This window comes from Ictidomys tridecemlineatus, chromosome 6 (assembly GCF_052094955.1).
Source record: "Ictidomys tridecemlineatus isolate mIctTri1 chromosome 6, mIctTri1.hap1, whole genome shotgun sequence".
In the NCBI taxonomy this organism is placed as follows: Eukaryota; Metazoa; Chordata; class Mammalia; order Rodentia; family Sciuridae; genus Ictidomys; species Ictidomys tridecemlineatus.
Window position 1 is genome coordinate 166,654,876 of NC_135482.1, and position 15,087 is coordinate 166,669,962.

The following is a 15,087-nucleotide window of genomic DNA, read 5'->3' on the forward strand; positions in this document are numbered from 1 at the left end:
TCAATCAATCTTCTTTTTTTTTTTGGATATCTGAAAACTTCTGTCTTTCATGATGATCTCTTGTTTGTTTCGTTCATGATGATCCTTGTTGTTTATAGGATGGGGAAAATGAGGAGCTCTTTCCTTGAAGTGTGTTTTTGGATCCTAGATCTTCGTTTCTAAGTTCTAATGTGGTTTTTAAGTTCAGGGTTGGAGACCACCCTACTTGTGTCAGGGGGGCTGCTGTCTTCTCTCTCTCGGTTTTCACCATGGCAATGGGAATAGAATTTCCAGCTTTCTGAGCTCTTCTGTATTCTTAAGTAAGCTTGCATAATACTGCTGGGGACAAAGCAGACGCCTGCTTGAAAGCCAAAGGAATGAATAAATTTGGCCTCAGGATTTTTGAACTGTCGTCAAAGAGGTTTTGTTTTTGGCTTCCACCTCCCCCCATCATAGTTAGAACATTTTTCCCCCTTCAGATGATATCCTTATTATCCAAAATGTGATGTAGACATCTGTCAGATAGACAGTTTTAACACACAAAAGTTATGGACATAATACTTGGATGCCGGAGCAATGATTTCTGGAGTCTGTATAGTCTTTTAACAAATTTTATTTTAAATTAAACATTTTTCTGGCATTTCATGCTGAGCATTATCTAGCACAGAATTATTGTGTCTGGAACAAAAGATGATAAGCTCTTGAGCACCTGCTCAGGGATCTTGCCGTGCTTCTGAATAGCATTGAACGATGTTGGAATCTTCTTTTTCTAGAAAAGGCTGAGGCCAAAAGGAGCCTATTATAGAAGGGATAATTTTGAATGTTCTTTTCCCTCCCTCTCTGCCTTCTTTCCTTCCCTTCCCTTTCCCACATCATCTCTTCCCTAACCAATCAGCAATTTTGAACACTGTAACTGGAAGAGGTTCTAGTAAATTTTATCTAAATAATTCAATGATTACTTCAGGAAATGAAGAGTTGTTGCATATATTGAATAGTCATGTCCAAGCACATACTGTGGAAGCAAGGCATTTGAATCAATAAGTCCAGCTTGGCCCAGACACTCATGAGTACCTAAAGCTCATCAGGGCTAGGAGCACTGGGGCTGCACACCCCGAATAAAGAAGCCTCACAAGGCCAATATCTCACTACATTTCAATTTGAACTATGAAACATTTGTATATCAGATCAAATGAACCAAAGAATATGTCAAGGGAAAAGTCACTGACCTCCAAGTAGAGATGCAGTCAAAGTCCCTACACATTCCTCATATTTTAGGGTTCACTAAGTTACTTTCCCATCATGGAGCTATGACCTGCTGTAACTTTCACCATCCATAATGGCTCTTTACCAAAAAATCCAGGTCACTTTGATGGAACAAACAAAACAAATGCAAGTTCTCATTCTCCTATAGATGACAGACCCTTGGCCAATTTTAAAAATAATAGCACAAACCTCTTGTCCTTTCCATTACTATTAAAAAAAAATATTTATCTAAATTATGTTTCTGGTTAGTCTTCTGGGAGCTCCAAACTGGATGTCTTCCTTTTTCAGATATTAATAGACAGTTGTCATTTGTAACAGGGTATCCTCTGTCATGGTCCACATATATTGGAACTGGATTTTTATTTTTTAATGACACAAGCCACAACAGTTCCATCTGAGCAGAAGATTGAAGATAAGAAATAAGGGTGTACTGTATGTGTGGTAGAAAAATGGAAGACACCATATCCAAAATAGAATGGGTCCAAATTGTGAGAAGATGCATTATTTATTAATGCATTTTAATTTCTTATAATTAGAACTGCAAAGTCTCTGGATATTTATAATTGGCTATTGCAAGCAGTAATCCTGCAAGATCTATATAAGGATCAAATGAATTACACTTAATTAAAGTGATTATGCCAGGAACTTTATGACATTGTTTTTAATTTGAAAATGAAAAGATATCTTAATTACTATAGGACAATTCCCTGGCCTGTTCTGATGATCTGGGGTAAGACTTCTGACTGCCTTACAGCAGGCAAGTGTAGTTTATAAGTTAGACCACCGAGATAGTGTCATCAATAAAAGAACAATTTTAATTGGTATGACTAATTTTATTAATAAGTTCATCTAAATTCAGTTATTTACTCAGCATCATTGAAGTTTATTTAATAGTTTTTGATATTTCATTTTCACTTATTTAATTTCCAGTGTTTTTCAAGGAGGATTTGAGATAGCTAGCATGAACATCCTGCTTTATCCTATGGCAGGTCAAATATGGGTGAGTAGTCTGTGGCATCCGCTTCAGCTGCTCACTTATTATGCAGGAGGAAAGCAGAGTGCTGAACGCTGCGTCCCAGACAGTCACTGGCCACCTCCTGTTGACTCCTGGAAGAAGGGCCCACTTCTTTCACAGGAGAATTCACTACTGTTTGTCTGACTATAATAAGTGGTTTTTTTAGATAGCCATTAATGACTGGCCAAATAAGTCAACTTCTGTAACATGTTCTCAAAGAAAACAAATCGATATGTCATAAATTAGTTTTTATTAGTGATCATGAGCCAAAGCAGATGTACTGTGTTACTTAGGTATATGTTTGAAAAATGGATAAAAAAGTGAAACCCCCTTCTAAACAAATATGCATTATGTAGGGAGCATCACTTCCATAGATCATTACATTTATCTCCTATTTGTGGCTCACATTTTTTCCCTCAGGTACAAGCAGGTATCTTCAAAAACACTTCCAAGTCATTCTCCTTAGCAAATATCAAGTTTTGAAAACATGATGTACTTCTTCCAGTTTTCAGTTTCTTAAGCCTTTTGACTCCTACTTCATTTGGAATTTACCTGGAGAAGATCAAGAAAGTTAGTGAAGATGTTTGTAGCTAAAAATCTGGAAAATGGAAAACTTGCGTGCCAAATCAATGCCTTAGCATGCATCAAGGTGAACTCCATGATGAGATATGGCTGGAACGTGGAATAGGGGAGGCATAGTCTGAAAGAATCAGAATCTTCTCTAGAAATTATTTCTCAGGTAGAGGATCCTACAACAGTGTATGGGAGATTAGGAAAATCATTACCTACTTGGTCAGTATAGACCAAAATTCTGAGGAGATCCACAGAATCCAATGAAGAAATGAATTAAACACAAATCGATACAATTGAAGCATGAAAGATATACCTCAAATCTTCATATGGGTCTCAAAATTCTTTTGATAGAAGCAAATTAAATAAAGATCTGACTTAAGTCCAGCAACCTGTGCTGTGAGATCTCTCTGGGGGAGAGGCTCCATGTGGTCTTGAGATCCATGTTGATCCAATGACTGTCAAATAGTTTTCTTGGTGTATTGAAGATAGTAGTGTGAAAAATTACTGTGGATAACTTGCAATCCTAGAGTGTAACCCTGGGCCTTTTTATATTCAACCACTGCTTTTTTATATTCAACCAGTATATAATGGTTGTCAGGATGACCACAAAATTCTTTGAAGTGGTTCACTTGTTTCCATGATGACTTAAAATTAAATGTATAATGTTTAAAAAATTTCTCCCATAACATTAAAAGCTTTAATGTTAATAAATTTGAATGTTTATGGCACCTTGTTTGAGTATCCACATTAAAGTTTTTTTATTACATTTAAGTAGATATTTGACTATTTTATTTAGACTTGAAGTTTTAAGTTGAATCTTAATTTTTTTAAAATTTTGTTTATTTTTGGTATTGGGCATTGGAGACTTGCTAAGAACATGCTCTACCACTTAAGTTGAAATCTTAGAAAATTTATAAGCAATGTGGAACCATTTGAGATAACTTAAAAGCCATTTAGCTTTAATTTATTATATTCATAAGAACTACTTATGTGTGTGGTAGCATTTGCTTGTACTGAAACAATTGAAGCAATTATGGAACATAAACAGTAAAATTGTAAACATTTTATAGGTTTTGAGTTTGATTAGATTAATAAATGCAAGCACATTGTTAATCAAAGATCACCTAAAAACTTTTGTTAGCATTGGATAAATTTTAAAAGAGAAGACAAAGATTGTATAAGTTAGACTTTGGAACTTTGAGAATAGTCATTTTTTTAAAATAACTTCTGGATATTCTCAACTGCGGGCAAAAAACCACACATTAATACTATTCTGACACAATTCTTCTTCGAATGGTGTATTTTTTTTTATCAAAAAGAAAAGGCATCCAACCAGACATTTTACATAACAATCTCAAGCCCTGACCTGGCGTATTATCTGCTGCTTTCAAGGCGCAGGACCGAGCTGGACCATGGAGTGAAACCACTGTGAACGCCTTATTGTGGTTTCCCATTCATCCTGAACTCTGGGGAGCTCAGTTACAACACAGAATAATAAATTAATGTCAGTCACACCCACGAGGCCTCTTTAAGGTTACCCATTGCAAGGATAGTTTGGACAAATTCCATCCTTTTCTTTAATAGGATGATCCTGCCATTAAGTCAGATTTGGCTTAGGAAAGGGCCGTCTCTGCCCTCAAGCAACTGGGACTAATCTTGCGTGTCCTTCATTAGTACCTTTGCCACATGCCTTCTTTCACCCTGGAGCTCCTTAGAATTTATTCTTCCTCTCCCTCTGATGTGGCCTGTGAACATTACCTTAATTTGCGCACCTGTTTATGCTATGAGGCAGATGTGCTGGGAGCTTCTTTTAGTCTGTTTGTGTGTCAACCTCTTAAAATTAGCAAGAGTGTTTATTGCTCCCTGCCCCCAGTCTGGATTCTTGCTCCAGAGTTATCTATTTGTGCCTGATGCCGGAATTGTGGTTTGCAGAGACAGCTCAGAAAATGTTTATGTCGTCTAGAATTTGGGTGGAGGATAAAAAAATGTGAAGAGAGTAAATATTTTAGAGTACACAAACAAATCTGTTTCTCCTAGCACAGCTCTGTGATTCATGGGGCTGATCATTTATATATTATCCCAAAGGCTTGATCAAAACGAAATGAAGATGGCAGTCAACTTTCAAAATGAAGTTATTTCTTTCGCATTTGATAGGTGAAAATGGTTTTCTGACTCAGAAAAGGGAAAGGCTGCTGACTTAGGCAAATGTTGCATAAAGTTCAGGAAGGACTTGATGAGTAGTGAAATTGAAATTCTGAGAGACAGATACAAAGTTGCAATGGATGAAGACAACCTGCATTATATGATTTATAAATTAGACCGTCTATGCCCAAGCTCGCTTACCTAAGATGAGGGAGACGCAGGTCCCCAAATGTGTTTTCATCCTTATTGGCTATACTTTCTGCCATTTTATTTAAGCCCTGGATTTTACATATTCTGCCTTCTCCAGCTCTCTTATGGGTTTTTATGCATTAATTCTGCTTATGCATTCTCTTTTCTCATTCCAAAGGATCTGTTAGAAAACTCACCACACAGCACACAAATATTTGGTTGGTTGGTTAGTTTTAATTTGGGGCAGAAAGTGGAAAGGTATATACTGAATTAATCAATCCATTCATTTTGCACAAATAACATATTGAGCACTATACTGATGCTTCAGATGCTGAGATGAAAAATAACAGACCAGTCTTGGCCCTCTGAGCCTAGTCTAGGAAGCCGAGCGATCACCAAAACACAGATGGTGTAACTAACTCTAAAATTAGAAAAGTGCAGAGAGCCGTGAGTCAGAGGAAACGAAATGATGGAGGAACCTATATTAGATGGAGTGACTAATGAAAATTTTACTGAAAAAATAATATTGAAGCCAGTGGTTCCCAAACTTTCCTATGCAATGAAATCACCTGGGGAGTATTTAAAATACAGCCAGGTGGTACCTGGCTCCCACCTGCAGCTGTACTTATTAAATTTGCATTAAACAGACAGCGGGGGTTTTTTAGAAGCTTGATGGTTCTATTAGGCAGCAGAGTTTGAGAGTCCATGATTTAGGTTAAGATCTAAAGATTGAATCAGAAGTGACCTGGTAGAGAAATCACAGTCCTCTTAAGGTTGCATGGATTATGCACCAGGGGATGGAAAGAAGGCTCATTTGTTGGATCAAGGTGAAAGATAAGACTGTTGCTCACTGACCTAAAGCAGTTTGATCATGCACAACACTGAGATTAATCACTCTAAACAGTGGCAACTAAGAAGTTTTCAAAGTCACGTAAGACAAAGCCACTCCATTTTTACATTGCTACTAGGTTAGAAAACATAAATTTCAAACAAAATTCTATCCCACACTTACTAACTAAACATCCGTTAGCAAAGCAGGCCCGAAACAGTTGAAGTTCCTTAAGCTCCATGTGGTCTCAGCTCTCTGCACTTCTAAGTATGCTGAGCTTGCCCTGCATGAAAGGTTTTAGGCAGAAATACTAGCACTGACTGGATAGGATTCCAGGCCTACTACTTGGTATTGTAAATCAGAAGTTGTCCTAAACTAGTGGCTGGGCACAGATCCAACTAGGAAAGAAGCCACAGGCACCAATTCTTGGAGAGGTGCAAGATTAAGCCTAAAGGCTATAAGACACAGGCTTGGCTGGTTTCTTAACATCCTCATACAATGGTGGGGGTATGTCTTACATTTTTATTCATGCCCATACTTTGAATATCTTAAATACCACCTCACCACTAATGAGATCCTATTATTACATTCATCATGCTAATTAACAAAACACTACTTTCACCAATAAAAACCCATTGTTGATGTTTATTTGCTATCAGCCAAGTTTCTGCTCTTGATTGATACACAGATAATAGAAGGGTTTGTAGTAGCTGCCTCTGGAGCGGGGCTCTTTCTGATGGAACTACCTTGCCACCCTTGCCTAACATTCTTCTCAGTACGGAGCTCTGGAGCTCCGTGACTCCTGGGCATAAAAGTTTAAGCTAACTGATCTATGCATAATATCACACTGATTATACTGCAGTAATTTAAAGTAAATTGCAGAGTTTGAAACAGAGAAGCTTGGAAAGATTGGAAAGGAAACAAGAACAAAATTCTTGGTTGGGAAAACAGACACTGATTAACTTCCCTTCTTGCTACTTAAAGAACTTAAGAGTAAGGAAATAGAGGAGGATGGGATAGCCACTTGGATGTTCTCTTTATTTCACTGGCAAATGCCTTCATTGTCTAGCTGTGTGAATGGCTTGAACTGGCAACGGACAAAAGCTTTTTTCCTCCCATATTGCATGAAATGTATTGATCTCTATTTTCCCTTCCTTCTCAATATCTGAAGATTTAAATTATGAGTCAAAAGACCCTTGCTGTAATTATTAAATTGTCTTGCTATCTCCTTGCGTCACTGTGTATCCTGCTGAGGAAATTCCTTCCAGGAAGCTTTGCATTTTTTTTTTTTTTCAGTAATGAGGTTCCATCTTTGATCAAGAGAAAAATCAAAGTGAGGATTTCAGTACTGCAGGAGTCACAGCCCTAACCCCTAGCAGCCTGTGAAAGCTACTTTCCCACCGCAAGTTCAAAAGAGAAGGCAGGGATTTTGAAATCTGTGTTTGATTTCTTTTTGATACTGCTAGATTACGCAGTTTCAACTGCGGGCTTGGCCTTTATGTTGCTCTCAATAGCAGAGATATTTATGATGCCTTCTCCAATCCCAGCCACTCCTCTGCTTTTGTTGCTGGAGGATTCTTTTGCCTCATTGCAGATCATTTTTAAGGTTGCTTTTCATGAGTCAGCATTTTCTAAACTCTTTGTATTACGATGGAGTCTCTGATCTCAGTCTATATCTGTATTGTCAACAGAAATACAATGTGGGCCACATATATCATTTTAAATTTTCTAATTCCTACATTTAAGAAAGCAAAACCGCATGAAACTAACTTTAACACTGTATTTTGAGTAGCCCAAGATAGCCAAAGTATTGTCATCTCAACATGTAATAAATTAAAAATGATTTGTGAGGCATTTTTTTCTTTGTCCTCCTCCTCCTCCTTCTCCTCCTCCTCCTCCTCCTCCTCTTCCTCCTCCTCTTTCTCCTCCTCCTCCTCCTCCTTTTCTTTTTTTCATACAAAGTCCTGGTACTTGGTGTATATTTTACACTTATTGCAAATTGGAATAGCCATATCGCAAGTGTTCAGTAGCCAAATACAGATCAACCCTCGCACACACTCCTGATGGACAGCCTAGAACAGTGAGCTCAACATTTCCCACCGAGAACTCAGGTTTCCCTCATCTGCATCATCATGAAGCCGATGAGTTTCTCCCCTGAAGAGAAAGCAGTGAATTCTCAGTTTTGAAGGAAAGAAACAGAGAGGAAACAAACCATACTTGTTTTCTTCCTGTCTAGCCTCTACTTTCATTGTGGCTCATGTAAGAGGACTCATGCAAATGACTTTGGGTCTGTGTGCACATTTCTAAAAAGTCCAAACAAATGATGTAAAGTTACTCACATTTGAAAGGGTTTGGGAAGATGCGTGTTTTAGTCAGCTTTTTTTGTTGCTGTGACTAAAAAACCCAAGCAGCACAATTATAGAGGAGGAAGAGTTTATTTGAGGGCTCATGGTTTCCATGGTCTTAAAATAATAATAATAACAATAATATTTATTTTTTTAGTTGTAGTTGAACACAATATCTTTACTTATTTTTTTAATGTGGTGCTGAGGATCAAACCTAGGACTTAGGCGAATTCTAGGTGAATGCTCTACTGCTGAGCCACAATCTCAGCCCCAGTTTCAGAGATCTTAGTCCATCGAAGGGCAGCTCCATTTCTCTGGGCTTGAGATGAGGCTGAACATCATGGTGGGGTGTGTGGCCAAGGGAAGCAGCTCACATCCCAGTGATCAAGAAGCAAAGAGTCCATTCTCCAGATGCAAAGCCCAAGCCATGCCCTAATTCCTATCTTCTCCAGCCACAACCTGCCACTTCAGTTACCACTCAGTTAATCCCCATGGATTAATCCCCCCCACTCAGTTAATCTTGACCCAAACTTGCTGTTTGGGTCAAGATTTTCACAATCCAATCATTTTTCCTCTGAACTGTCTTGCATTGCCTCAGACGTGAGCTTCTGGGGACACCTCACGTCCAAACCATAACAATGCGTAATTGTTGGACTCAGAATACTCAGTGTGTCTGCTATGGATATTTGTAATTATACTTAACATAGCCATGAGATCAGGATTTGATATCACACAGGCTCTATGAAGGAATAATCCAAATTGGTTTTCTATGTATGAAGTATACATTTTTAATTTGTCATTTTCTGTGATACTTTATGTTTATTTCTTTGATGATTAAGCTTGAAAATGGGTGAAACTAATACATAATAGTGAAAAGGATTGAAGGAAGTTTAGAATAAACACGGTGGTTGATGCTGACAGGTGACTTGGGGCTGAGAAGATATAAAGGGATATTACTGATATCAGCTATCCTTTTAAGAGTCTGAAAAGTCTGAAAGGCATTCTCTCTAAAGCAGCACTGTCTAATGGAACTGTCTAGAAATGATGAAAATACCTTATGTCTGTGCTGCCCCTATAGTGGCCACTGGCCATGTGTGTCTGTGGAACATGTGGAATGTGGCCAGCATGCTGGTGGCACTGAAAATTTAGTTATATTTTCTAAGAATTTACATTTTTATTGAACTCAAATATTTTTTTTTACAAGCTAACATTAACAGAAAGTACCAAGTGAAGCACATGAAACCACGTGACCACCATCTTTCTTTTTAATTTGGCCATTAATAATTTCCACCTCACCTTGGGTTTGCCTTCCTGGATCAAAGTTTATTTTATATCTTTTTTTTCTTTAAACCCTATCAGAGTCTTTTTATCTTGGAGCCCCTTCAGCCCCTGATAACAGAATTCATCCTGCCTCAAACGCAAGAAGGAGGTGACATGAGCCATATTATTTTAGCCTTTCAATGAATTTCTTTGCTTTTCCAGTTTGATCTATATAGAGCACTCACTCCCCTTTCAAACCCACATTTCTCCTTTTTCAATAAGCAAGAGTTAATTTTTACTATCCTAAGCTTCCGATTAAATCAATCTTCCAGACTAATATGAGGAGAAATGAATAACTAAAAACTACTTTAGATTGTAATGCTGTCTTTCTCAATGAGATAGCTATAAATACTATATAAATGTGGTTAGTTAATAGATTTTAATAGAAGCAGCAGGATAAGCCAGATTGAACATTAAGCCCTTTTGGCTTACAAACACTTGTTTGTGTTGAAACACTGAGAACTCTTTATTGAAGTTCTTATAGAGTCTGAATAATGGAGATTTTAAAAATGTGAGTGCTTACACTCATTGATTCCAGAAAAAACTTGGGTTGTAGGGTGTCGTGGCTCCACACATGTCAAAAGATTGTGAAAAGTGCTTTCCTATAGTAAGGAGCTGGTGGCTCTTGGTTAAATCCAATCAATGGACAATATCCAAGATGGCAACCTAGTAACAACCGAACTTCCAAGGCTGAAAGTATGGATTCTGCTGAGTCACCTCAAAGATGGGGACCAGCAGAGACTGAAGTGGCTACAGTTGCACTGCCCTTGGCAAAAGAACTGGGATGGTTAGGCAATGGAGAAATATAGGTAACAGTTTTCACTGTTGGATAAATTAAAAGAATGAGCCTCACAGGCTAGGTCCAGAGAATCCAATGATACGTTGCATTTTCTTTTTCTTTTTAAATAACATCTTTCACCAAAGAGCTCAAAGAAATGTGCTGCTGTCTCTTAAATCTTCATGCAACATCTCCGAGGATGCTCAGGAGACAGAATTGCTTACCCATCAGCTCAACAGGAAAACAGGTAAAGGAGAAATACGGGTTGGAACCAGAGTCTTTCCCTTTTTTTTTTTTTTTCCCTTGATTATTGTTCCATCATTTACTCCAGCCTTGCAGCTCTCAGAGGAGGGCCAATGGAACATCCTGAGGAGGGACCAAAAGAGTCCTTAAAGATGTGCCTGCAGAGTGACAAGGTGTCTGCCGAGAAGCTGCCTCACCCCTCAAACACCTTTTATGCTCCTTGGCAAAGCTACGGTTTTTCCTGTACACACACACACACACACACACACACACACACACACATTCTGAGTTTCCCAGATTTCAAAATAACTTGGTAGTTAAAGCTCCAAGTCCCTCTGCAAGCACATCTTTACCAGTTCTTAGGGCTGTTCCTTGGCCCTCCTCCGAGGACTGCATAGCTGGAATGTGAGATGGAACAATAATCAAGGAAAATGAAAAAGGAAGGACTTTGGCCCCAACCTCTATTTTCCCTTTGCCTTTTTTTCCCCATCAAATTCTTTCAGAATAAATTGGGACTTTCTGAGCAAAACCCCCAACCAAATAAAAGAAGACGTGATGGAGATTATTTTCTTCAGCTAACCAGGAGCTCCCAGAAATAGGGGCATATTGGAAATATGATTATCAGCTTCAAAATAAAAGTCTGTGTTTTGAGAAAGGAGAAACTTAACAATCCTGAAAACAAGAATAAGGAGGAGAACAAACGGCGAAACCTTGAAATGCCAGAGGAGAGAGGGATAGATGACCTTACTTTCCTTTGTCATGGATGGCTTGCAAGGATTAATTAGGTAAAAGTCTGTAAATTTCTTCAAGCTCTTTGGATCAAGGAGCTATTTAAATATAAATTATGATTATGCAGCTTTGCATCTCACATGTCAGGCATGCCTGGTTAGCTGTGTCTGATGTGTAAGTTATGTTTCCTCCAGGTTTTAAAGATGAGGATCCCTGCTTGACCTTCCCTCTTTGACCCAAGGTTAAGGGAGAGATTTACAGTGCTGTGTGTGGCATCTGAGAACAGACACCTCTTTGAAGTTTGGCCTTGTGCTTGGAGAAACTAGAGCCTCTATGTATGCCTCCTGTTGGAGAACTTTCCCTAAGAGACATCTGGGGGTGGAGGTGGGCACCCAAGTCGGCAAACTGTGGAAGTAACTTTCTACTTTTTAATCTGTCCATTTACTGTACAAACTTAGTGCCCAGAGAGTTAAACAGAGCGTGAGCAAGGGATATATTTTTAACTGAGCCTAGAAGTCAGAAATAAGGATGTTGGCAGGGCCATGATCCTTCTGAGGGTTCTAGAGAAGTCTTCTCTTCCCTCTTCCAAGCTTTATGGAAGGCTAGTTTGGGTGACCATCTTGAAGGGTCATCTTCCTTCTGCGTCTGTGTGGCTGCCCCTGTCTCCACATTAGGACACCAGTCATATTGTATTAGGGATGCACCCTCCTCCAGTCTGACCTCATCTGAACTAATCACACTTAAAACTGCTGTGTTTCCAAAGAAGATCACGGTCTGCAGTGTCGGTGGTGGTTAGGACTTCTCTCTATCTCTTTTCTGGGGGAGAGGGCAACACAGTCAAACCCATAATACCAGGTTGGTGTCATTTTTAAATATATTCAGGAGCCCAGCCTTGCTCTCCTATGGTAGCTCCGCAAGACAGCAGGGAGGAGCCGCACAGCTCTGTGGGAGCAGCCTGGAGCCCAGCTTCCCCACCCTTCACCCCTCCCAGACCTCCTTTCTCTTTCCCACCTAAGCACTTACTCTTTAGACTCCACAGAGACCCCCCTTCTCCCCCGATCAGGGCTCTGAGGAACAACATAAAGCTGTGGAACTCCATGTTCCATTGGGTTCCTTTTCCAAGTAGGCAGTTTTAAGGAACATAAATTCTGAAAATAGCCCCTTTATAAAGCTTGTTTGAAAGCTGTTTCATTTCCTTTATTAGTTTTAATATAAAGGAAACAGAGTCCAGCCTCCCTCCAATGTCCACTTAGAACTGCCAGCATCAGCCATTCAAATAGATCTGGATGAAAAGCCTAATACAAACTGAGGGCTGATACCACCCGTCCCCCTAAATTTTGACATTCTTATAGAACCGTGGCCTACAGCTCACTCTGGAGAATCTAACTTCCTCCTTTTGTAAAAACTGAGAAGGTGGAAAATTTGTTCTTAGAAATCCTGAAACTGATCCACAGCCAAGCCCACTTGCTGAGCGGCACGAGGTCCACCAACAAAACCAATTACTGCCCAACGCAGAGTCTGACTGAGACCAGGCTGTGTCCACCAATGGGACCCTTAGTTATAGTTTCTCAGGCTCCTGGGAAGATCGAAGAGCTGCTTATCAGTCCCCCAGAGACTGCAAGTCCCCTGGCAAAGAGTAAGAACTGTAATTTTTAGATGCTTAGATCGTGAAGAGACGGTTCTGGGAAAGCATACACAAAGCAACCCAAAGGGGAGAATCTGATGATAACTCTATAAAAGGAGGGTTTACATGGTCTCAGCTGATCCATATTTTTAGAAAATTGTTTGGATTCAGGCTGCCTGAGTGTAATACTGTTGCCAGAAACAGCAATGGAAGGGAGATAAACATGGCACTGAGGTTTTTCTTTTTATGCCTCCCATGAAGCCCTGGGTGGTACAAATCATGCTACAGCCTTTGATTAGCAGCTGCTCAGTTCTACTCGGAAAAGGAGGCTTTTATCTGAAACAATGCTCTCCCTTCATAGATAAGCTAGGAATTTGCCACTGAGGTTCGCTCCCCTAGAGACAGCCCGGTCTGAGCCACCTCTTTGGCACCTCTGGAGGCTGTTCTTTTTGCAGCATTGCAGGGGGGCAGTGACTGGCCAGGCTGCTGGTTGGTGGGGGCCCACTGGGGAAGTCCGTGTCTCATTCCACACTGTACTGGGTAACCTCTGAACCTTTTTGGATGTGGTGTGACCTATGCAGGTAACATCAGCCACTTTGTTCTTGTCTGTGTGACAATGTGATATTGCAGAAAAGGTTTCGGATGAGAAGTAAAAGATTTCATTGTATTTCTGATGGTTTTCCCTGCCTAACTGTGACATGGAGCATGCCACTTAATCTTTCTGAGCTGCAGCTAGGATTCAGCCTTCTAACACTAAGCCACACATATACTTAAAGGGAGACAGATGATGTGCTATGGATTCGTGAAGGCACAGGATAAACTCCAGATACCTTACCGGAGCATCAGTTTTACTCCAACATTCTGGGGAAAGCATTTTTTATATATTAAAAACAGACTATCTGTGGAGTAGAATGGAAAATTCCACAATAAGTTTTCAAAAAGACATAAGAGAAATCTGTTTTGGAAGAGGACTGGTTGAGGAATATTTTGAAACCCCAGATGAGATTCACTTTGAGAGGCCCTTTCAATTCTTACCTTTGGGAATTCAAACCCCAAACCTTTGGATGCCTATTACCAGCCAGATTTCACATCCCACAAATTCACATGTTGAGGTTCTAATCCTCCGATATCTCAGCATGTAACTATGTCTGGAGATAGGGCCTTAAAGAAGTGATTAAGAAGATGAAGCATTAGGGTGAAGCCTCATCCTACTGATGACTTTATAGAAGAGGAAATTCAGACACACACAGGAAAGGCCACGTGAGCAGGCAGGGAGAAGGCAGCCACCAGCAAGCCAAGGAGAGAGGGCTCAGGAGACACCAGCCCTGCCCACACTTTGATCCTGGGTTTTTAGTGTCTGAACCATAAGAAAATTAATTTCTGTTGTCGGAGTCACCCAAGCCATGATGTTTTGTTATTGTCGCTGAAGCAGACTAATACAGTGTCCCTTTGCCTACTAAAGGCAGGCCAACTTCCTTGGCCCAGAATTAATGAATGACCTTCTGCAAGGGTCATTGACCCCATTCCCATCCTGTGATCTTTCCTTTCCTTCACTTCTTTGATGCCTGCCTCCTTCTGTTTTCATTTTATGCCTTCCCCTCTCTGGGCCTGTTCCCCTTACCCGACAGAACTGTGTCCATGTACTGAACTCTCTCATCCTATAAAGGCCACCTTACATTATTTCCAGCCTGAAATTAACTGACTTCTACGGTGATTATTGGTTTGTTTACTAACATGACACGGATACAACTTTGAATTATGGTTGTTTCTGCATTCGTTTTCTTCCTCTCAAATGCTAGAGTAAATGGACCGTTTCTTCAGGTTTTTTTATTTGTGTACTTTTTAATTCTTTCACATGACAAGCACCAGGCTGGATGGGGAGTCAAAAGCTTGCCTGCTCCATTCATGGATCAGAGATCTATCCGTAATGTTTCCTCTATATAACATGTTTTAAAATATACTTTATATTCATATATTTATTTTATGTGTATTACAAATAAATTTTTTATTTTTTAAAAAAATGTTGATTTTTTTTTAAAATTTGTTCTTTCTAGATAT

General features: G+C 39.5%; 1 protein-coding gene across 1 annotated transcript in view; it reads left to right on the forward strand.

The window, feature by feature from the left end:
- The window catches only part of Lhfpl6 (LHFPL tetraspan subfamily member 6), a 228,580-nt gene that overhangs the window by 167,169 nt on the left and 46,324 nt on the right, over nucleotides 1-15,087 (forward strand). The gene's annotated exons all lie outside the window — the stretch shown is intronic.